Source organism: Panthera tigris, chromosome A1 (genome assembly GCF_018350195.1).
Source record: "Panthera tigris isolate Pti1 chromosome A1, P.tigris_Pti1_mat1.1, whole genome shotgun sequence".
Taxonomy (NCBI): Eukaryota; Metazoa; Chordata; class Mammalia; order Carnivora; family Felidae; genus Panthera; species Panthera tigris.
Genome location: NC_056660.1, coordinates 105,056,939 through 105,082,187, shown reverse-complemented (window position 1 = coordinate 105,082,187; position 25,249 = coordinate 105,056,939). Strand labels below are relative to the sequence as shown.

Genomic DNA, 25,249 nt, shown 5'->3' with positions numbered 1-25,249 from the left:
CACCCTATATGTATTTAAATAATAAAGGTCTATCTTTAAGATTTCATGTATACATGTTCTTTCTGCCAGAGCAAACAGGTAGACACAGATATCTTGTTTATTCTTTCTGTCAGCGTTCTGCAGAACCTGAAGGTGTTAACTGTGTAGCAAACAGGACCAAAGAAGTAACTTCAGTGGCCTGCAGATCTATGTGCCAGATGAGTTGTCCCATCAGAGTCCTATCATCTTCCCCTAGGAATAAATAAACAGTCCAAACCCCAAGTGACTATTATAAAGGACTATGTTTACCAAATTATCAGTACACACCCAAATACTGTTGTTCCAGATGATCTAGTCACTAATGGATGGAAATTATATTTTATTTAATGATATTCCAGAAAGTAAAAGATGTGTGTTTTCATATGCTTTTCAAGAACTATCACATAAGCCTAAAACAGAGCAGGTATTCATCTTAACTGAAATGTAGTACACATTTTTTTGTTTGTTTGTTTCCCTCCTTAGGTAAAATTTTTATCTATTAAAAAATTACACAGCTAGCACACATATATTTCTGGAAAAAATAGAAAATATACAGAAAGAATTTGTAAGCATTTTAATCCTGTTATCTAGAAATAGCCTGTGTTAAGTTTTGGTGTATATCCTTTCAAAAAACAAAATTTTAGAGGGCATATATTTATATACATTATAACTGGTAATTGCAAGCTTTAATCATCTGTGATTAAAAACCGGGCTCAATTTAATATTTAATTATTTGATTACTTCTTATTGTGTGTCTGGTTTGCCTTGATCTCCAGGAGGCTGGATATACCACTTCTTTTCTCCGTGGGTCCATGTTCACTGATATGGCCCCTAAAAGGAGCCTTACCGTCACCACTGTTAATGGTGCCCCTTACCTTTGCAAGGAATCTTCCAGCTCACAGTGCTTAGAAACCCGCCAACCCTCTCGCGGGCCTCCACGCAGCACTGCCATGTGCCATGACTCTAAAGAAAATTCCTTCTTCAGCTTCTCAGAGCTCAACTACCAATTTCCTGTCAGCAAGCCTGCAAACAAATGTATACACTCACGTATAAGAACAAGTGGTAATTTTAAGACAGTGAGATCTCATGCCAAATGTATAAAACAAATCGTTTCTCTCGAACAGAATAATACCCTGGCACATTAAGTACTGTATAGGCAGCCTCCTGTGTGAATCTTTTTGTACTAAAGCATTCACGTTTTGGGGGCCTCAACATTTCAAACACCTTTTATGCAGATGAGGGATCAGCTTGATTCTCATTAGGTAAATGGCCTATTCAGGATTTTCAGATCAAAGAAACAATCTGCCCTACAAGTTGATTCAATACTACAAAACAAACAATATTAACCAGTTCACTCCTTTGACAGTTTTGTAGGCTTTTATCTTTTCCATCCAGGTTTCAGTTGGCCAACTTTCAATAAAGGTACAAATTCAAGCTTCTTGTTCCTTGATTAGTAGTCTCAGCTCCTGCCCTCATTCTCTGAGAAGGGTCTTAATTGTGCCAGGAGGTGGCAAAGGGAGACTCCATTTTCATGCTTTAGGCTTACGTATACTTTTGAGTTACTGCAATGAGAAAATATTCATACACTGGTTACATAATTTAAAAAAAAGCCTGCCAACATCACCACCAATGAAACAAAAGTAGAAATCTGGCCACAGACACATTGAAGCATTCAGAGTGGAGCTCATGGTGGTCTATTTCTGATGTACTATTAGATAGTTTGTGGTGGTTGCATGGTCCGGGAGGATGTTCAGAAGTCCGTGCACCTGGCTCTGTAAGAAATGTGTAGTCCTGGGGTGCCTGGGTGTCTCAGTCTGTTAGGCATCCGACTTTTGATTTTGGCTCATGTTGTGATCTTGCAGTAGTGGAATTGAGCCCCGTGTGTGTGGAGTGTGGAGCCTGCATGAGATTCTATCTCTCCTTTTGCCCTTCCCCTGCTTTCATACGTGTGCACATGCCCACACTTTCTCTGTCTCTCTCTAAAGAAAAAAGTAAAGAATAAAAGAAATGTGGATTCCTTAGGCATGTCATTAAACCCCAGTTTCCTTATCCATCCCACGCTATATTGAATGCTGAGGCCTCTTGGAACCCCACCACTCTGTAGTTCATATGACTCTCCCTTGAATGATCTCATTGTAAGAAAAGTCACATTCTTTTATTTCTCCAAACAAAATTTAATCTTCTTGATTTATTTTTTACTGGGTGGAGGAAAATTCAATGCCAGTCTTTTTTTTTTTTTTTTTTTTTTTTTTCAGATTTCCCTGCCCCTGCTATAGGGTTCTGTCAGGAGTAGACATTGTTCAGTGCACGTGCAGGGGTAGACCCACCAGTCTTCAACACTGGTGACACCCTCCTTGTCCATTTCTGCAAGTTCTTGAATGGAGGTAGCTCAGCTTCTTTTTACCTTATTTTGACCATGAAGATTCTTTAACAACCCTCCAAGATACTTTTCATAAAGTTAATTGCTACCTCCCTCGTACCAGTCACTTGTCGGTTGGCTTTTCAGTTCTGTTGCTGCTTTTCTTCTCTGCTTTTTCAATATTCTAGAGAGCTGAAAGTCTGCAGGTTACATTTCTTGGTGCCTCTTACCAGCGGGCTCCTGGTTTAGGACCGCTAATAGGAGGCAATGGCAGGATGCTGGAAGGCAGGAAATAAGGGAAAGGGATTTACCTATGGCTTTCCATTTCTGACAATGTCTCAGGCAGCAATGTTATTTACTACAGTGACAGTGTTGCCAAAGTTCCATTCCTGGTTGGGGTGACATCTTGTCAGCAGATCAACAGCTAACTACAGTAGTGTCTCAATCAGAACCGTGGTCAGTATAAGCATATGAACCCCAGCCTAGAAGTATTGGTAGATTCTATTCTTTGGTTGTCACTCCTCATATTTTGTTTTGTTTTGTTTTGTTTTGTTTTGTTTTAATGTTTATTTATTTTTGAGAGAGTGAGAGAGAGCAAGAGAGAGCAGGGGAGGGATAGAGTGAGGGAGACAGAGAATCTGAAGCAGGCTCCATGGTGTCACTGCTGAGCCCGACACAGGGCTCAAACTCATGAACCGAACCATGAGATCATGACCTGAGCCAAAGTTGGATGCTCAACCAACTGAGCCACTAGGCGCCCCTCCTCTTGGTGTTCATCCTCCACCTCCCCTCCTTCCCTGTTTTCTTTCTTGCATTATTTTATAATCAATTCCTTGCATTAAATGTTCTCTAGTTGAAATATTCCATTTGGCCTTTGTTTTTCTTGACTGGAAGTTGATTAACAGACCCCCTGTCCCTTACCCAGTATCCTTGAGCTGTACTATCACACACCTAGTTACCTTTTACCGGACTGTGTGTGAGGGTAAGATGTTGTCCCTGCTCTTCTCAAATCCAATAAAACCCTACTTAGTTAGGATTCTTTCGGTTGCAAATAATGGAATCTCAGCTGAGGGAACCTAAGACAAATTGGAAAATTTAAGATTTTAAGTGCGAGCCTTGGATCCTTAGTCCTGGGATATATCCAAGCCACCTGAACCATGGATGGAAGCCCCGCAGGTAACTACATCAGTTAGCCAGTACTGCACAACAAACCCAGACTTCGTAGTATATGATAATAACCCAAGACTCTGTGGCTTCTAATAACAACCATTTATCATTTTTCATAAGTGTGTGGGTTGGTTGGGTAGTTCTTTTCATCTGGCGGGGGGGATGTGGATGATCTCAGCTGGGTTTCTTCATATCTCGTTGGTTAGCTGGTAAGTCATTTGCAGCCTGGTTTATTAGGGTGACCTTGGATGGGGCACTATAGCTATGGTCCTTCCCCTTTCAGCAAACTAGCCAAGCATGTTCTCGGGGAGTGGATGGGTCAAAGAGAAAGCAAGGCTTCTTGTGATTTAAGTTAGAAACTGGTAGTGTGTCATTTTCACCAAGGTCACATGTTAAGCCCAAATTGAAGAGGTGAGATACCAGGATCCAGGAAGAGCTGGAAAGTGGCATACAGGAGGAGGGGGGAGTGAAGGGGGCCTGTTTGCAATCTATCCACTATAGTAAATCCAGGAACTCTACTTTTCTTTCTTTCTTTCTTTCTTTCTTTCTTTCTTTCTTTCTTTCTTTCTTTCTTTCTTTTGTTCTTTCTTTCTTTCTTTCCTTTTATTTATTTTTGAAAGAGAGAGAGAGAGAGCGAACGGGGGAGGAGCAGAGAGGGCGAAGGAGACACAGAATCAGAAGCAGACTCCAGGCTCTCTGAACTGGTCAGCACAGTCCCCAACGCGGGGCTCAAACCCACAAACTGGGAGATCATGACCTGAGCTGAAGTTGGATGCTTAACCGACTGAGCCATCCAGGCGCCCCAATCACCTTTGCTTTTCTGTAAGCCTTGCTTTATTTTTTTTCCACCACACACCTACCTACCTTTCTTTCTTTCTTTCTTTCTTTCTTGCTTGCTTGCTAGCTTTCTTGCTTGCTTTCATTTATTTCTTTATTTTAACCAGTTTTCTTTCTTACTTGGTCTGTGTGGTAGAAAATGGCCACTGCTACCACCTTCTAAGTTTATGTGTTCACCATTGAAGTAGAGAGCCAGACTAAAACTAGACCCTCAACCAACTCTATATACCTTGGAAAAGGTCTTGGTGGGTCATCTTCAGTCAGGTGCACACGCTTGGATCAATAAACTGTGGTCTAGAAGACTGGCACATTAGTGCTTTGACTGTAGCCCTATGGATGGAAGGAGAGTTGAGAGTAGCTATGTGAGAAGGAAGCATCAACCCAAATATTATGCAAATAGAGCCACAAAACTTATAAATGTTTCCCAGGTGTCTTTAATTTTGTTTTTAAGAGAAATATGTTTTGCAGCTATGACTTAGATTGCGGGCAAAAAAGGAAAATGATTTAGTGTGGGGAGCAAGAACATGGGCTATGGAGCAAGACTGCCTATGTGGATATCTCCCCTTTGCCACATCTTAGCCTTGTCACATTGGGAAAATTCTTGATCTCCTTGAGGTCCAATTACCTTGATAGTAAAATGTGATACAAAATGATTCCTATCATATAGATTGTTGTGAGGATTTAACTAGAACATGCATACTGCCCATACAACAGTGTATGCTCCATAAATGTTAGCTGTTGATACAAATTCTAAAGAAAAAGCACTGAACACTGGGTATACAAATTCAGCAGGACAGAACTTGTGATTTCTATGAACTTTCACTGTCTGAATTACCTGCTAGAGATCTTTAGTTTGAAATCAAATTAAAGTCATCCTAGAATATCCTCACTGGAAACCCCAGCTTTGTGTTTACTGTTCTATTAATCATCTTTTCAAGGCATTCCTTCAGGTTTTTGTGTATGTTTACCAAGGACAGAGTTAAGTCAAAAGTAGACAAGGTCAGGAAAGCCAAGATGTCATTGATGAAGCTGTGAGCCCGTCGGGGAGTGGGGATCAAAGAATGACTCTTTTCTTGAAGCTGAAGTAGGTCAGAAAAGCATATAATTTTGAAGAAAAAATTTATCTGTGTCTAATTGTCCCCCAACTCTTCCACAAAGTGCAGAAACCTCAAAGTGTTAGTAGTTGTATACCTAGTAGTCCTGGGCAAAGAGGAAAAGAAAAACTTTTAAATATTGAAAGTTTCAGTATGGATCATTTAAATCATACTATGTAGAATGCAAGTATGTAGGACTTTGTAAGATACCAAATCAGGACCTTTAACAAAAAGAGGGAAAGGTGTCTTGTTTTTCTTTTAATTTTTATGTAGTATAATTTTTTTGATGATCAGATTGTGTCCAATGAACTCATTTTAAAAGTATGTGCAAGAAGTTATGAAAATGTGTTAAAATAGCTTCTTGTGTTTTATTTACCACACCTACATTCTTCGTGCATATTCGCATAGGAAGTAGCTAAGATTGAAGGCAGGCCATTCCTTTATAATCTTATCCAAAATAGAAGCTAATAGTTGTAATGACTCATTTGTTTCCTTCTACTTTCAATCCTTATCTTGGGACCACAGATTGCATTACAATTGCTAAGTAATTGTACATCTTTTGTGAAGCACCTTGAAATGTTCTGCTGTGGTAAGAAATTGGCCACGTTTTAGAATTACCAAACAAAGCTAAGTTTTTTTAACTGAGTCCTGTCGCTTTAATGTAACATGTCGTATTATTTTGAGAACATGCAACGAGTCACTAGAAAAAAAGATGAGGCCCAAGTATTTAACAAATAAATAACTTAATTTAAATAAGAGATTTCCCTACAGTGAAATCTGTTTTTGTAGTAATTTTCTTGACTTCTAACATATACCATGAGCATGTCTTATTGCAAATTCTTGGTCACCTGATGCTTAGAGACATTATTTTTTTCCTCTGTACCATCTAATTGATTTTTTTTCCCTCCTCATGAAGCACAATACTTAAATCCAAAAGTTTGAAAACTATGAATGATGTTAGTCTGGGTGAGGGTCCAACTAGGATTAAAGAAATTCCTATAACAGATCCTAAGCACTGATGAATTCAGTATTAAAATACATGTTGTGGAATGTGAAAGAGACTGCTGGTTGTTGCTCCAAGTCCACTTTTCAGTTATTCTCGATTTATAAAGCTTTGGTTGCGGGCCCTGGGTGGCTCAGTCAGTTGAGTGTCGATTTCAGCTCAGGTCATGGTCTCAGAGTTCATGAGTTTGATCCCCACATCAGGCTCACTGCTGTCAGCCTGTCAGCACAAAAAGCCTGCTTCAGATCCTCTGTCTCCCTCTCTCTTCCCCTCCCCCTCTTGTGCTCTCTCTCATAAATAAATAAACATTAGAGATTGTTTCTAAACCTACTTCCTTTAAAAAAACAAAATCCTCGGTGTTCATCGGGGCACATGGCTGCCCTGATTCAGGCTGCATCTCCTTTTCTCTCTCCCAGCTGGGAACAGCCAAATCATTCAGTGCAGGAAAATGGGATGTGAGTGGCAGTCATGTATGACGTATCTCAGGAGTTTGATGTGAAAGAGAAATAAACCACTACTCCCTCACCTCACCACCCACCTGCCTCTCATTAGGGAAAGGGATAGTGGGATATGACCCTAAAGTGAGTTCTTGGTCATTGGGTATAATTAAATAAAGAACGCTGAGAGGGAACTCTACCTCAGTCTGCGTGACAAGTGCTGAGCCTTCACCAGTAAACCCAATTTTAATAGAAACCATGTTTTATAAGCCATCTTTAACAGTACAAAGCATTTTTTTGTGAACTGGTGTAAATGTTTCTATTGGAGGTTACTGCATGCTACAGGTCCCACCTGGTGACTTTATCACCACTGAAGGTGGAAAATAGGAATTGGACTTGAATCATGGGAGGAGAGATTTGTGCTATAAGGAATAATTTAAAGAAGAAATGAAAGACAGTAAAGGTGATGAAGAGTGAATACATATAAGTAAAAGGTTTTAATTCTACTTGTATTTGAAATAGGATAAACAGTTCCATTTTGTAGTGTGGTTTCTCCAAGTGTCTTTCTTTCTTTTTTATTTTATTTATTTATTTTTGAGAAAGACAGAGCGAGCAAGCAGGGGAGGGGCAGCGAGAGAGGGAGAGAGAATCCCAAGCAGGATCCTCACTGTCAGTGAAGAGCCTGTTGCAGGGCTCGAACTCACGAACCATGAGATCATGACCTGAGTCGAATCAAGAGTTGGACACTTAACCAACAGAGCCACCCAAGAGCCACCCTCCAAGTGTCTTTCTGATATAGATTTCTCTGAGCCCCTAAATGTTGCATCTGTAGAAGCCCTTTTTGGAGAGAAAAAAAGTGCAGTATTTTTTGTTCTTATTCTCTCTAGTAGGCATTACTTGAAAAATAATTGCATTTGACTTCAGACATAAGTAATTCTTAGAGAAACTAAAACAAACAAACAAACAAAAAACCCAAACCCATTGGCTGGTGTTTTTATTTTTATCATGCAAACCTTAGGTAGTCAGCTAAATATATATTTAATTATATCAAAGCATCCAGTTAAGGTATAATTTCTAAGCCATGTTACAGGTCATAAATGGGACAAAGCTGTCTGCATTTCATAGTGTAAATATTTGTTCAGAGCATCACATAAGATTGGCTGTAATTATAGTGTTTTCCATTAAATTTAGAAGGGTATCAACCACAACACACATTTATTCCACCAGTCACTTTAATCAAGTCTGAAAACCATAGGGCAAGCATTACTGCATTTAGTTGTCATCTATGCCCTTGGGCCAAGCATGTCTAAGCAGTTCATAATTCTCTTGGACATGAGAAAAGAAACAAATGTAAAAAAATCTATACTTCCTTATTGTGGTCTATGCAAATTCTTGAATGTTGGTCATCTTTCACTTAAAAAAATGATGTTAATTGATGGATTTCTGCTAATCCTACAATAGCAGCAAAACTGATCCTAATTCATGTTGTTTGAAAAAGTCCCCCAAGGGGCGCATGGGTGGCTCAGTCGGTTAAGCGTCAGACTTCGGCTCAGGTCATGATCTCACGGTCCGTGAGTTCGAGCCCTGCGTCGGGCTCTGTGCTGACAGCTCAGAGCCTGGAGCCTGTTTCAGATTCTGTGTCTCCCTCTCTCTCTGCCCCTCCCCTGTTCATGCTCTGTCTCTGTCTCAAAAATAAATAAACGTTAAAAAAAAATTAAAAAAAGAAAAAGTCCCCCAAATAACCATATTCCTTTAAATGTAGTTTATATCTGAGCAGCTGATGCTCAGAGTTTTTGGTTTTACAAGCACTTTATCAAGATATGGTGACTGTACTAGCAAATGTCTCCTCTTTTCTATCTTCTAATTTTGATAGTGCTTTACTTATACCAAACAGTGACCAGGATAAGACATAAGATTATCAAGGGAGCATTTCTGGCAATATCTTAGCATTATACCATGAAGGGAATTAGATTAATCTAAATTACAATGTGCTAGCTTCCACTTATAGAATGAATGAGTCACTAGGATGAAAAGTACAGCATAGGGAGTAGAGTCAATGGCATTGGAATATCGTTGCATGGCGACAGATGGTAGTTAAATTTGTGGGGAGCATAGCATAACATATAGAAAAGTTGAATCACTGAGATGATTAAAACCAATGGGGTGCACTTAAAACCAATGTAACATTGCATGTCAACTATATGTCAATTAAATACATCAATTAAAAAATAAATTACAACAGGGGCACCCGTGTGGCTCAGTCAGTTAAGCATCCAACTTCAGCTCTCGTCATGATCTCACAGTTTGTGAGTTCCAGCAGTGAATTGGGGTTTGTGCTGACAGCTCAGAGCCTGGAGCCTGCTTCGGATTCTGTGTCTCCCTCCCTCTCTGCCCTTCCCCTGCTCGCACTCTGTCTCTCTCTCTCTCTCTCAAAAATAAATAAACATTAAAAAAAATTAATAAATAAAAAAATAAATTACAACAATATGCTGTATTTATGTTTTATACTATTTTTAAGTAAATTACTTATTTATTTTTGAGAGAGAGAGAGAGAAAGAGAGAGAGAATTCCAAGCAGGTTCTGTGCCATCAGAACAGAAGCCGATGTGAGACTTGAACCCACAAACTGTAAGATCATGACCTGAACTGAAATCTAGAATCAGACGCTTAATCTACTGAGCCACCCAGGTGCCCTGCTGTATTTATATTTTAAACAAACATCTAAAAATTTCTATTTACTTGATATACTCAACTTGTGTAAATTTCCCTGAGTTTTGCTTTAAAACACTATAAAATTTAGACATAGTAGCGCTTGTGGGACAATTATCATAGGGAAAATGAAGTAAATCTTTATCAATGTTTAAAGAAATGCTAACTATCCACTTCATCTCTCTGAAAGGAGTGGATTGTGTGTGATTATTTTGTACTTGAGAATTTAAATATAGAACCACCAATTACAAGCCCAAGTTATACTTGGAGTAAATTGAATAATGGACAAATCTATGAATTCATTACTAAAAGAATATACATATACATGTATATTTATGTCTATAGATATTGATATATTTGCAAACTCCACTAGTATAACCCCTGAACATACTGATACTTTAAACTTTTGGAGAAGAAATTTGGAATGATAGAAGTCTGTAACTTATTCAGATTATCAGAAATTATATAAATAAAACCATTCCAAGGGCAAGCCAGATTTCATGACAACTCAAAGTTTAGACATTAGCCATTCCCATAGTCCCCAGTGTGATTTTTCTTGTTCAGAACCCAGTAATTTATCTTCTCAGGATCCACTGCTCTTCTTATCCCCACTTTATTAAGTCTCTCCTCCTCCCTGACCCCCCAGCCGCCCAGCATGCCTCTACACCATTGATTAATGGTACTGCTCACTCTGACCTCTCCTCCACCAGCTGCCCACCAGCCACTGAGACATCTGAAGGGAATGCAACATCCTGGGGGCCCATGGAATCAGTGCGGTCTGCCTATGCTCTACAAAATTGCTCTCTTGGTTAGTTTTAGCTGCAGAGCTAAACTTATCCTTTGTCTTCGGAAGGTGTTGATGTTTATGCTGTATAATAAATGTAGTTCACATCTGCAATTTCATATTACTACAGGTTTCACCCAAGTGAAAGTATCTAGTTCCCATGGATGCCACTTTGACCTTCAAATAAGAGCAATTACCTAAAAGCTAAACTAAATCAGAATCATGCATCAGAAGCCTTTAATTCATTGAATGTGCCTCAGGACTTTTATTGCCACTTTTAAAAATTCTCAGCTGATTTATATTGATGTTACAATTCTTCAAACAAAATAAAATGCCAAATAATTTGGAAGACATAGTACAGTTTCATCAGCTGCTGGATGAATACAGATAAGGAAAGAAAGAACTGAAATTTAAGAAGCACTTCATTTATATTCAAAAGGCAAGTGCTTCACAGACTGACTACCCAACAGCTGTCTTCACTTTTCTGAAGCAAATCATAAGAATGATCATTGTTTCCTGACTTTAGTTGAGCGGTATGAACATCAGATATAGGTAACCTTTAGGTAAGCAAAGACTGCAGGGCAAAAAAATTGAGGGCATTCTGAGTCATTCTTAGCTGGGAATTATAAGTTCAGCAATGATGAATACCCTGAAATAAACTAAACGTCTTTGTAATGTTCAGAAATGAAGACAAGAAAGGAAAGTTTGGTAGGCAGAAAACCCAAATGTGTAGACAAAACATTGTTCAAAATGTTGCCTTTCTGAACTGACACTGTTTAGTGGTGTTTATATAATTCTCGGATGTGCTTGAAAATTATTTATCAATTTTCAATTGATAAATATCACATTCTATGTGACACCCATTCATAGTTAGAAACATTGTCATGATTTAATCACCTGTTCTTGGAGAAGAAGCTGTAGAGAAGTTAAATTTGGGGGTCTTTTCTTAAAAACTGGGCTACGTCCATCTATGAAGAAGAGATTCCATAACATCTATAAAGAAGAGAATTCAAAATGTTGAAAAGGCACAGTGTTAACCTGGTAATTTCTAGACTCACTCCTATCTATCTATCTATCTATCTATCTATCTATCAAGTGTGGGGTAGGGGCAGAAATAGAGAGAGAGAGAGAGAGAGAGAGAAAGAATCCCAAGCAGGCTCCATGCTGTCACCACAGAGTCTGATGTGGGGCTCTATCTCATGAACCATGAGATTGTGACTTGAGCTGAAATCAAGAGTTGGACACTTACCCGCTTGAGCCACCCAGGCACTCCTAGACTCGCTTTTAGATTGCATGATCACTTGGTTAGCAAATGCATCGCATTTAATTTTAATTCAGATAGACCTTTGCCACATTACTGCTGTATTCTGCTAGTGAATGCAAATTATTTAATAATCTGCCACCAAATTCTTTAACCAACTCATTATCTGAGATTAGAGTGCTAAATTTTCATCCTGCTGCAGAGTGAATTTCTGCAATTCTTGAGAAATTTTACAGGCAACAGACAAGGTTTTGCTAGCTTTATAAATGCGTCAATGCATTGGTACTAAAATTCCTCGCCTCTATTGAATTATTCATACTGCTGTCATTCAATTAAGAATTCTGTCTTCATTTTGTTAGAGTAATTCATTTTTATGTCACATGAAGAATGAGTAAAAAGGCATTTATGTATTGAATGAATGATGTTGGCTTATTTTATCTTTAAGGTTCTTTGTAACACAGAAGTTCTACAATTAATATTTTCTAAAAAATCAGCAAGTAAGGCTTTTGCTTGATTACTCACATATTAAATGATAGTAGCTATTCACACCCATACCCAAATCTTTTCTTTAAAATGCTCTTTAAAGCTGTGAGTTCCTAGTATATGCTTAACGGAGTACAATGCTTCCTAGGGAATAACAGAATTTTGAACTATTTTCTGCTTTAGAGCTTAAGTATTTGTTGAAATCTGCCTATTTTTTTTTTTCATTTTACTTTGCGCTTAAAAATCGTGTCTGTGTCACTATAGCCGCATGAGTAGATTCTAATGCAAGATGGTGGGGTAGTCAGTGTTTTGACAATTTCTAGGAGCACCTTCTAAATTGGGCAAGGAGATGTGACCATCCGTGGGAGAAAGCATCCAAATTCAAATCCAGATATCAAGAGAAAAATCCTTTTATTTTCTCATAAAGATCCTTGAACTGAGACCTTCCCTGTGAGACTGCCACTCTCAAATTTTTTAAGTGTTTTAATTGGAAATAGCCAAGCCTTAGGTATTAGTTTTCTATTGCTGCCAAAGATTACCACAAATATAGACATTGAGATCCACACAAATTATATTATCTTATAGTCCTGCAGGTCAGAAGCCAGACACAGGTCTACTTGAATTAAAATAAAAGTGTTGGCAGTGCTGAGCTTCTCCCTGGAAGCTCGAAGGGAGAAGCTATTTCCTTGTTTTTTCTACCTTCTAGAGACCATCTGCATTCCTCGGCTCATGTTCCCTGCCACCATCTTCAAAGCCAGTAATGGTGAGTCGTCCTTCTCATGCTGCCATCTATCTAGTTCTCTGCAGCAAAGGAAGAGCCTCTACTTTTAAAGGCTCACGTAGTTAGTTTGGCTCCACCTAGATAATCCAGGATATTCTCCCCATTTCAGGATCCTTAAATTTAATCACATCTGCAATGTCCCTTTTGCCATGTAGGATAACATGTTCATAGGCTTTAGGGATTAGGGCATGAACATCTTTGGGGAGAGGGGTATTACTCTGCTTATCATACATTGATAGACATTTGTTTGCTAACGCTTTTTTTTTCCCTCTCCTCTCTGTACTGATATCATGGACGTTCTGTCTTCTCTTCACTCCCTCCTCCAGGAATTTCATTTCTTCTCATGCATTTGACACTCATTCAATGGGGATGACTTCTTTTTTTTTAATGTTTTTATTTATTTTTGACAGAGAGAGAGAGACAGAGCATGAGTGGGGGAGGGATAGAGAGAGAGGGAGACACAGAATCCAAAGCAGGTTCCAGACTCTTAGCTGTCAGCACAGAACCTGATGTGGGGCTCATACTCACAGACTACAGGATCACAACCTGAGCCAAAGTCAGAGGCTCAACTGACTGAGCCAACCAGGTGCTCTGGGGATAACTTTTTATTGACACACAATGAATTGAGAATTTGGGGCTTTAATTAAATTAATTAATTCATTAATTTTTGAGAGAGAGAGAGAGAGAGAGAGAGCACCCATGCAAGCAAGGAATGGGCAGAAGGAGACAAAAGAGTGAGCATCTCAAGCAGGTTCCATGCTCAGCACAGTGCCCAGTGTGGGGCTTGAACTCTCAATCATGAAATCACGACCTGAGCCAAAACCAAGAGTCAGATGCTTAACTGACTGAACCACCGAGGCACCCATTTTATTTTATTTTATGTATGTATTTAAGAGAGAGAGTTTTAATTTTAGTTAAAAATGTGGAGTCAGGGATACCTGGGTGGCTCAGTTGGTTAAGCATCCGACTTTGGTCCAGGATATGATCTCACTGTCGGTGAGTTCAAGCCTGGCTTCAGGCTCTGTGCTGACAGCCCTGAGACTGGAGCCTGCTTCAGATTCTGTGTCTCCCTCTCTGTCTACCCCTCCCCCACTTGTGCTCTGTCTCTAGCTCTCAGAAATAAATAAATTTAAAAAAAAATTTAAAAAATGTGAAATCAATAATCAACTGATGCTTACTTCCATTTATATGACATGTCAATCAGTTATTAAACAGGCAAAGTTTTAGCTGTTTTAAATTGTGTGCAGTTGGTTATATCAGTTGCATACAAACTATGCTAACTTTCTTACTAGCTTACCTGCTCTATAAATCACTGTATTTTCTCAGTTCTTGTTAATAGTTTTGGTTTTTGATGTTTCTGGTGTTGCTTGAAATGAAGGGGCAGCTGGCTTCTTGCTTAGACATCTTTGGATTGTCCAGAATGTTGTTGAATGGGGATATTTTGCCATGGGGTCCTCTAGAGTAGCTGGCTGGAGCTCTGAGGTCAAATTTCTTTCCTTTCTTTTCCTTTTTCCTTTCTTTTCTTACCTTTGCCATTGATCCTAATGCTTTTGTTATTAGCTCTCTTGGCTGTGTAAGAATATGCACTAAAATGTAAAATATATTACAGGGATAGGAGTCAAGGATAGGAAGTGGAAGGACCTTGGTGGCTTGGATTAGGTTATTACCTGTATTAGTGTTATTTGTCAAATTCTCCTATTCCACGACCCTTTGATTTCAAGTCACTAAACTCTACTAGAACTAGTAGAACTAGTGCTATCAGCTAAAATTCAACACATCCACTTAAATTTGCATCTCAAATAAATAATGAACTTTTTAAGTGTAAGTATGTTCCATGCAATATTTGTGGCATACTTATACCAAAACAAACAAACAAACAAACAAACCCAAAAAACAACAACAAAAAAACCCTGCCAGTTGTTTATCTCTAATTCAAATTTAATGGAGTATTCTGTAGTTTTATTTGCTGCTTCTGGCAACTCTATTTGGAACTAAAATTTTCACCAAAAATATAGTTGATATCTCTGATGAACAGGCTAAATTTGCCTTCCCTTGTTCCCGTTAAATTTCTGGCAAGTACACTTGAATTAAGGATGGAATGATAAAGCCCCTTAGCATTTAGGGAAACAAGTTGAGCCTCAGTAGTTTTTCCTCTTCTTTCCTTCTAGGACTCCTATGGGAAATGAGAAGTTTCCCAGCCTCCTGAGTTTCAGTTTTTCTGTTTGAAATACAGGTCACCTAACAGAGACATTTACAAATATATTATAAAAGACAACGCAAACTAATCTTGGAATATAATTTCAAATATGGCTGATATTAGTAGATGTGGTAAAAGAACATGTTTTATCATTTTTTCCACAACTTTATTTTCTATCAACCTATTTTTAAAATTGCCACAGATCAAATTCCATTATTACTACCACCTGTAAAGTGACTGTATTTTTTCAGTTTTTGTTATCAGTTGGAATTTTTGATGTTTTAAATTTTGCTTGAAATGAAGGGGCAGCTGGCTCATTGCTTAGACGTCCTTGGATTGTCCAGAATGTTAGTTGAATATGGATTTTTTTTAATTTTAATCTTAATTTATTTATTTTTTGCCATGGGTCCTCTCTAGTAGATGGCTATAACTCAGGGATCAAATTTCTTTCTTTACCTGTGCCACCTGTGCCATGAACCCCAATGCTTTTTACATCTTCATTAGTAAATATTAGTCTCCTAAATCCTTCAATCTCTGTAATGTTACACATCTTTACCTTCTCTGTATCATTTGCACATGAGGTAAAATCCTGGATTTTACCATCATAAATTTTCCAGAGACTTTGAACAGAGCCATTTCTCCTTCAGGACCACATTCTCACAGCTACTGTCTTTTCTATTTCTCCACCATCAGGCAACTATTATCACTTCACCCAGTGAAGCCTTCCTTGACTCCCTTGAACGCATATTCTGCCTGACTTCCATTCAGACCATTCCAACACTCTCTATTACCTTCCATCTTGAACTTTCCACGATCAGAGTCAGTTTCATGACCTTAGAGACCTTCTTCTTTGGCACCTGTTCCTTGGCAAGCGATCGCTGTTAAAGAACATAGAATACTGTGGACCAGATCCTCCGCAAAGCCAATGTGTTGTTAAAAAGATTACAGGTTATGTCTAGAGCTAGACCAAAGTAGGAGGAGCATGGAAGCTCCAATCAGGACCAAAACAAAACAAAACAAAACAAAACAAACAAACAAACAAAAAAGGAAAGTTTGCAGGATCCCAGGAGGCAGTAAATATATTAATAGAATCAAATCAAAGAATGAAGGAAGTTAATTGCAACTACGGTGAGGCTGCCGAATTCTAGCTACCCAGTTAGATGCTTAAAATTGATTTGATGAATGGTATGGGTTTGTTTTCACAGTTTATACAAAAAAGGTATAGTCCAGGGATTCCTGGGTTGCCTGGACAGTTAAGCCTCTGTCTTTAGTTCAGGTCATGATGTTGTGGTTTGTGGGTTCAAGCTCCGCATCAGGCTCTGTGCTGACAGCTCAGAGCCTGGAGCCTGCTTCGGATTCTGTGTCTCCCTGTCTCTCTGCCCCTTCCCCGCTTGTGCTGTCTCTCTCTCTCTCTGTCTCTGTCTCTCTCTCAAAAACAAATAAACATAAAAAAAAAGGTACAGTCCATTTGTGACTCCAGCAAAATCATGGAGATGTAGAACTCAAGTCCTACTTCCAAGTTTTCAGTTTCTGAACAATAAACAACTGTATTTTGATTTAATAACTTCATTCTACCTGAGATGATAAATCTCATTAATGAAGCCTTCATATTTAGGCAGATTTATAATTAAATATGAATACAATAAGGTAAAGCAAGCCCATGGTACCTATGCTTTTGTATAAGAACATTTTACACAATCATTAGGAAAATGTATATATTTGTTAATCTGAGAGATTTTCACTTGTGACTTCCATTTGAAATATGTATTTGGTTTATATATATGACAAGTGGAAAAGTGTAATGGAATTTGGATATTTTTAAAAATCAGTTTTGTACTAATTAAGAACAATTGCGATTTACATTCATTTAGTTTATTTGATCTGTAAGGGCTATGTAGAAGGTGAGAAAGATCTTATGTGTGAGGGTTTAAGTATGTCTATTCAAACATTTGAAAAGCTTACCAAAAAAAATATATCAAATGTGGGACTTAAAATGTGGTATAAAATGTAATTAAGGATTTAAACCAAACTATGTGAGTGAATTTAGTCTGTTCAACATGAGTTAATTGAATATGAATAAAAATACCTGAGAGTGATTTTTCTTGTTTTATATAACAAGTATTAGATTTTTAAGTAGAAGATGTGACTGTTGATCTCAAAGGGTTAAGGAAACATTAAATTAAAAAATTCTTGAATATTAATTTAAAATGTAAATAACTCTAAATTGCCCTTTCAGAACACGAACTGAACAGACAACATAACACTTAATTTTGTTGATTTTCCCTTCCCTAACTGGTTATTCCATTACCAGAATATACTAAACAGTGTTCTGTTCTGCCCCAAATACTCCTTTTTCTTCCAAGCTCAGGTGAAGTTCTGCCTCTTCACAATATCTTCCTTAAAATCCTGTTTTCAATGATTGCTTCTTGGTTTGAGCTTTCAGTACTCTTTTATCTGCTTCATTCACTTTGTACTGAACTGTTCGAGTTTTTCAGCTAAAATGGCGTCTCTTAACTGACTGGAAGGCAACATCTTGGCATCTTTATGCCTCTAGTACAGTATTAGACAGTCACCAAATCCTTGACTGGGTGATTTTACGTAAAATGTAGTCTTCCTCACTGTTTCTCTTATTAGGGATCAAAACCTCTTCCAGAAATCATCTCCATGCTTGACTGTTACTGGGTTACATGCCTACTCACAACCCAGTCTCTCCCCAAGGAGGATGGGTTACTGTGCTCACTTAGAGCAGTTATGCTTTATACCCTGAGACTGGGTGATAAATACCAGTCATTTTATGTTGAATCCCACTATTACCATGATTCATTTGACAATCTTGGAATCCATGTTGAGACTTTCACTTTAACTCTCTGAGCCTTGGTTTCCTGCTGGGTAAAACAGAGGAATTTGTGTTAGATTGGCTCAGGGAAATCTCTGAAGTTTCCTTCCAACTCAGAAGATCCCTTGGCATATTAGAGATGTTCAAAATTTCCCTTAATTTATGGGGATTTTGTGGGGCCCATGTCCATTCTTATTTGATTCTAGCAACTTCAATCAAGGTATAGAAATGGGAAAGTGGGGAAGACATTTTTTTTCTTTTGTCTGCAAGTAATTCCAAGTTTTATTTCTTTTATGTTTTTTAAGGATTTATTTTATTTTTAAGTAATCTCCATACCCAACATGGGGCTTGAACTCACAACCCCGAGATCAAGAGTTGCATGCTCCACTGACCGAGCCAGCCAGGCACCCAATCCAGTTTTTCTTTATCTAATTTTGTTTGGTGTCACAGCCTTATATTCTTTTGGATTTTAACATGCTTCTATTATGGTAGCATTGAGAGAATTCAAATCATGATCTTCAATACTGAAACCCCTTTGTTTAAAATATGTCTTTGTGGCTGGCTTGTCTGCTATTTTGAAAGCACTATGGTGCTTAAATATTCCAGCTGCTAAATAGGACAGGTGTCTGATGATCCTTAGAGCAGTTGTCTAAAAATAGAACTCGAAGCTGGAATACATTTTCTGGCATTAGCCATAGGCAATCACCACTATAATTAATGTAAAAGAATACCAGATAGCTTTTTTTAATGAATTTTAATGTAGCATTAGATTCTTATTGTTTAGCAAAAAAAAAATTGAGTTAAATCTTACAGATTAGAACCTAGAGTTTTATGATTTAGGGGAAATGTTTTTGCTTATTATTTCTCTTGTTCTCCATGGAGATGATGGGAATTGAGGCCAAAAGGTGGGTAGAATGGGGGTCGGGGAAGAGAAGGATGTGTTTTGCAAGGTTATGTAGAGCTGATGGAAATGTGAGGACAAAAGGATGGGCATTTATTTGGCATTTACATTGAACTCACTAATATCTCAAGCACTTTACTTGTATTATCTCACATAATCACCACAGAAAACCTATAAAGAAAGTATTATCGTCCTCATTTTACAAAAGGGGAAATTGATATGATTAAGAAAATTTCCCAAGCCCACCCAGTTATTAATTGACAAAAGTACAATTCAAACCCAAGATTTAACTAATTTCAAAGCCATGCTTCTAACCACTGGACTATACTGCCAACCATGGGGTTATAATTGTATTTTTTAAGAAGTATTTTTAATGTTTGTTATCTTGCATTTTAATGTCAGAGAGGTGGCATTTAGCTGCTATTAAGGAGAGTGGTAATATAATAAAATAATGTACAAAAACACCCAAATATGTGGATTGGGATAAAAGGTATCAACATAGCCAAGCTCAGCGGAGGATAAGGAACTCTTACCAGAGGTGGATTCTTTTGGGGATTTGGAAGTGGGTTGGAGAATAGGAAGTTGTATAGAATAATGGGGAGATAATGTAGTACTTAGAAAAAAAGCAATGGAAATCAGTAGCGTTTAGAGTTCAGTGAAGAAAGAGAGTATGAAAGATACTGGAGAGGAGTGATATGTGTAACATGGGAAGACCAAGATGGCATTCAGGGGCTTGTGATAGCCAGGCAAACAGAAGTAACATATAAGCTGGAAATAAGAGTTGGTGCAAAGATACAATTCCCCATCATTAAAGCCAGAGATAAGGGACAGGTAGATGAAGAACTTGGACCCCCTAAGAAAGAATTGTAAAGGCTGGAAGGAGGAGGTTTATGGAAAATATTATGTGGTGTTTTAAAGCTTCACCGGCCATCTGTAGCAAAAGCAACAAGCTTGAGCACATAATTAAACTGACTGAACAATATTAAGGTGTACTATGGTTTTATAGTCATATGCACTTGGTCTGAAGGAGCTATGAGAAAAGCATCAGTGGGTGTGGAGCCCAAGGATTTGTGGGTCAAATACTGGTTAGGCTGTTTACTGTCAAGTTGTGTGACATAGTGCAAGTCACTTATGGTCTCCGAGCTTTAATTTCTTCATCTAAAAGACATGTTGTTGATTATATTAAATACAATAAGGTATGTGAAAGAATTGAATACATGGTGATACTGAATTGTTTTCGGTGATATTATTTTTAAGAGATTTTTACATGAAAAAAATTAATGAGATTATAAATTAAAAGATTCCCAAAGGTTAAAAAGATATACAGTGAAGAATGATTCTCTATCCACCTATAATACTCAGTCCTACTCCCTAGAGGCATTCACTATATATAGCCTATTGTATCCTATTTATAAATAGGATCTCCGTATTTATTTTTTTTTACCTCAGTGGGGGAATATTTTATGCATTGCTTTCTTCACTTAATAGTATATTCTGGAGAACATTTTATAATAGCACATGGAATCATACATTATTATCATAGTGGTTTGCAAGTAAGGATTTATTTAACCAGATCTCCCTTGACGGACAAGATTAAGTTATATCCCGTCTTTTGTCTGTTATCAATCATTGTGCAATGTAAAGTCACACTGCAATTTAACAGACATTGAATACTTCCTGTATTCAAGCCCTAGTTTTAGCAATCTTAAACTAGACATGTTTCTTGCCATCAAGTAACTCTTAACCTAATATATGTAGTTGGCTGACAGTGCATGGCAGGTGCAGAATACAACTCTTAACCTAATCAACATCACCAGTACCAGAAATACTTTCCCTGTCTCCATATTGCCACTTTTCTTAGAGAAATCCCAATCTGTCTTTCTCTTTATATAAGAGACAGAATCCTGCTCCCCCCCTCCCCTGCCACACACACGTCTTTTTTGGTCCTTTTATATTTCTCAACTCTCCTTATCTCTTTTCTTTGATAGGAGAAGCAAAACTTTACCTCTACCCATTTCAGGTTTTCAGCTGGGACTTTCTAGCAAAAAGACAGATGAACAAGAGAAAAACAAAGAACTCATTAATGTGTTCAATGCACATCGTAAGGGAGAAATGGAAACCAAAACTAACTCAAAATGGCAGCTTAGAATTCCAGGTAATAGCTTAAAACAGCGGCTTATACAGCATCTTCAAAAAAGAACAAGAAATTTGTAGAGTAATGACAGGACAAAGGAAACTGGTTTTAGATTTCCAAGTGTGACAAACCATGGGAAGGTAAATATATGGGGGGAGACTAATGGAGTAAGTTTTGTTCACAGTTTCCTCTGGTGCTATCTCTGGCCTGATAAGAATGTCTTCTTTCCTCCTGATACAAGAAAGTTAACTTTCGCATGAGGATTTTATGTTCTGCTTCCAGGAAGAAAAAGGAGGATCTGAGTGTCTTTCTTGTACCTGCTATTTCTTAAGTGTCTTTAATTCAAAATAATCAATATGTAAAAGTGGGTCACATATTCTGGTTTTCTTTAGTACCAAATGGTTTGCACACCAGTGAGGGGGGTTGTAGAGGATCTGTGAACTCTTATCACCCTTGGAACTACGGATCACCAGTATAAGAGAAACAATGAAGGTACAAATACCATTGTAATATGCAAATGGCATATAGATTACAGATGCAGCTATGATTGAAAACCCTGTAGATATAGCTGCAGCAGTTAAGGGCTTGGACTTTGTTGTTGGACAGAACTTTCTACAATTACACCTCTGGGTCCTATTGTGTCTCAGCTTGATTATTATTATTTTTTAAATTTTTTAATGTTTATTTATTTTTGAGAGAGACAGAGCACGAGTGGGGAAGGAGCAGAGAGAGAGAGGAAGACATAGAATCCGAAGCAGGCTCCAGGTTCTAAATTTTCAGCACAGAGCCCGATGTGGGGCTCAAACTCACAAATTGTGATACCATGACCTGAGCCGAAGTCGGATGCTTAACTGACTGAGGCACCCAGGTGCCCCAACAGCTTGCCTATTTCTAACAATAGGTAAAAATGCATATCTCACAGGTCTGTGGTGAGGAAGAAATGGGATAGTAAATGGAAAGCATTACCTACACTCTAGCAATCATTTGATCAATTGAGCTATTACTAAATTATAGGTAGGAATAAAAACTAAATATGAGTTAGTTGAGAAAAGAGAAAGTACAGGTCTAGTCAGCTTCATCAGGTAAGCATGATCATAAATATGCTGTTTTCCTTGGGTCTGAAGAATAAATCTCTCCTGGGGCGCCTGGGTGGCTCAGTCGGTTAAGCGTCCGACTTCGGCTCAGGTCATGATCTCGCGGTCCATGAGTTCGAGCCCCGCGTCGGGCTCTGTGCTGACAGCTCAGAGCCTGGAGCCTATTTCAGATTCTGTGTCTCCCTCTCTCTCTGACCCTCCCCCGTTCATGCTCTGTCTCTCTCTGTCTCAAAAATAAATAAACGTTAAAAAAAAATAAAAAAAAATAAAAAAGAATAAATCTCTCCAAAATTTATTGCACAGATCAGGAGGAATGAAAACACACATAACTCTGTGTATATAAACCAAATGCAGCTACATATAATAAAATATAGAAAACATAATCAAATAATGATAACACTATAGATAATACCTAAAATCCTCACAATAATTTTTTAAAAAGTATTTTAATACATATGGCCCAATCCACCAGATTATTGGATGAATAAATGGTCTCTCACAAATGCATGGGAGGCAAAACTTTATCATTGTATTTTGAGGAAATAAAGTTAAATTAAGCTTTAAGGTTTTAGAATCATAGAATTTTAGTGCTAGACAGAAATTGACACTGTGATCAACTCATTCTAAAAGTTCTGAGTCTTGGACCCTTTTGAGAATATGATAAAAGCCATATTTCCTCTCCTTAGAAAAATAAAATTTATGATATAATTTTGGAGGGTCCACAGATGTCTTGAATCAAATCCATGGCCTTCTAGAGCAGTGTTTTTTTTTTAATTTTTAAATAACTTTATGTAATTTAAATGCCATAGAATTCACCCATTTTCAGTGTACAATTTAATGAACTTTAGTATATGTGCAGAGTTATACAACCACCAATACAATCTAATTTTAGAACCTTTCCATCACACTGAAAAGAAATCTTAAGTCCATTTACAGTCACTCCCCATTTCTACTTCAGTCCCAGGAAACCACTAATGTACCTTCTTTCTGTCATTGCTATAATCTTAGGGCAGAATTAAATTTTTTTTTTTTACTTCTATCCACAATAAGGAATACGTTTAACATCCAACTCATAGATGCACATCCAGACCCAACAAAAGATTCATGTAACAATGATTTCCTTCTGTGCAATGTACTCTGATATATTCCATATAGTCCATTACAAAAACTGATTTTATAATCCACTGAGTTGCAACTTCCAGCTTGAAAAACTCTGTCCTAGAGGGTCTACCTGAGGTAAAAATAAAACCAAACTAAATCCTGAAGCAGATGGCATCCTTATTTAATAGCCAAAGAAAGAAGTCCAGAAATGGGACTTGCCCAAGGCAAAGTCAGGATTAGAATTCATTTCACTTTTATCCTTCTTTACTTGTTCTCCTTCAGATTTCCATGAGTTAAAAACACAAAAGGGGTTTGTAAAAAGTCATTAAAAATTATTAAACTCTCAGAAGAAAAAAAGTATTATAGCTTGGGGCAGGAGAAAAGCAACTTGGCTCTTCCTTGGCTCTTCCTGATGGACTTGAGGAGAAAAGAAATGGCCTTGGATGGCAGAGAGGTGAGGGGTTGCTCCAGACCATGCAAGGAAGACATACCTATTGCAAGGTGACCAAGCGTACCCTGGAGGCCAGTTGCCTAATTGCCCGGCGTAGTGCTCAGGTAATTAGATGTGAAGCCAAGCAGCCTTTTCCACTGAGATGTCTCCTGTGGCTCTGTTGCCCGGGAGGTTCTGGCAGGAGCAAGGATGTTTATAATCTTCTTCAGTGACTGCAGCCTGCTTTCTGCAGTGCCTGTGGACTGACACCCCCTCTACAGTCAGAGCACATGCCTATAAGTGCATCGTCCTTCTTGTTTTCTTTTGCTGCAAGTTGAAGTGTTAGCTCTCCCTCAACTGCTGAATATTCAAGACGGTGATTATGACACCTATTGCCTGTAATCCAAATTTTGGGTAACAAGTAGCAAATTGGAGGGTGTTTCCAATGTTCGGTGGGTTCCAATGTTAAGAATTCAGATGCTGAGCACCCCAATAATTGATAATAACTCTGAAGAGGGCTATGAAGGAAAGGCACAGAGCCCCCTGAGATCACATAAGAGGGGCTACCTGGCTAGGCCTGATGGATGATGAAATACAACTTTTAATCATTCTAGTTTACAAGATGGGAAAAGGGAGGGTTTTACATTTCTGAAGGCACACCAAGACACCCACTCCTGAGCTTTGAATGTAGCTGAGTAGGTGAATAAAGTACAATGGGTAATATCCAGAATAGGTATCCGCTTTGGCAGAGAAATGTATGATTAAGCACTTTGTCAACCAAAGCAATAATGGATAGGAGTCACAAAGAATGAGGATTCAATTTCAGGTTCCAATCCTAGAACTTCTTAGAACTCCTTGTCCCTAGGAAAGTATCTAAGGGTAAATTAGACAATGTGCTCCGTTGTTCTTGTCAGAAGGAAGAACTAGATATGCAGCAACCAAATGCAGTTTGGCTTGAGAAGAATGTGAAGGGACTTAGAGAATAATAATTTTAAAAAAGGATGCAAAGTTCTTGTAGAGAATAAAGGAAATAAGAAAACGAGGAAACATAGGATTCCAATAAGATGGCAGAGAACTGAAACCTGAATGAGGAGAATAAAAAGTAGAAGAATGTGACAAGAGGAAGGGAAGATAAAAATCTATCCCAAGGAGGATTAAACACAGTAATGTGAGCCTCTTCATGCTGAGAAGTGTGTGATAATCTGGAATATCTGCAGGAGAAATAACATGCACACTTCCAACAGTAATGAGGAATCAATACCTGGCTCTTGAGGAAGGAGAACAGAAGAATGTGAGTTGGAAGAGAGGGAAAAGGAAAAGAATATGAAACGAAGAGGGGAATGCTGTCCTGAGAAGAATCATGATTCCCAAGGAGGGCCTTAAGTATTGGGTGCAATTAACCTTTTGAGTGAAAAATGAAAGTTGTGATTCCCTCTATGTGGCTATATGCAGATTTGTTGTGGCGCATTGCTTGCCTTTCCCCAAGGCAACCATTGGGTCTAAAAGGACTTGTGGGGCCCATTTTTGGAAAAGAAATCAGTTTGGAAGCATATTAGGGCAATAAGTTTATAGGGAAAAAAATTTATGGACTTAGGCATAGGAAAATTGTCATTCACTTTTTCCA

The 25,249-nt window shown here is 38.0% G+C and overlaps 1 long non-coding RNA gene across 2 annotated transcripts; it reads right to left on the bottom strand.

Moving 5' to 3' along the window:
* Positions 1 to 633: 633 nt before the first annotated feature.
* Positions 634 to 18,226, bottom strand: LOC122237891. Of its 2 annotated transcripts, XR_006216622.1 has the most exons (5): positions 17,944 to 18,226; positions 15,921 to 16,007; positions 11,305 to 11,400; positions 4,611 to 4,711; positions 634 to 1,580 (listed from the first exon to the last, which is right to left on the bottom strand). It is a non-coding gene; the product is annotated as an uncharacterized LOC122237891 (long non-coding RNA). The 2 variants fall into 2 exon arrangements; XR_006216621.1 differs by lacking the exon at positions 17,944 to 18,226 and having other exon boundaries at positions 15,921 to 16,448.
* Between the last annotated feature and the right edge of the window lie 7,023 nt (positions 18,227 to 25,249).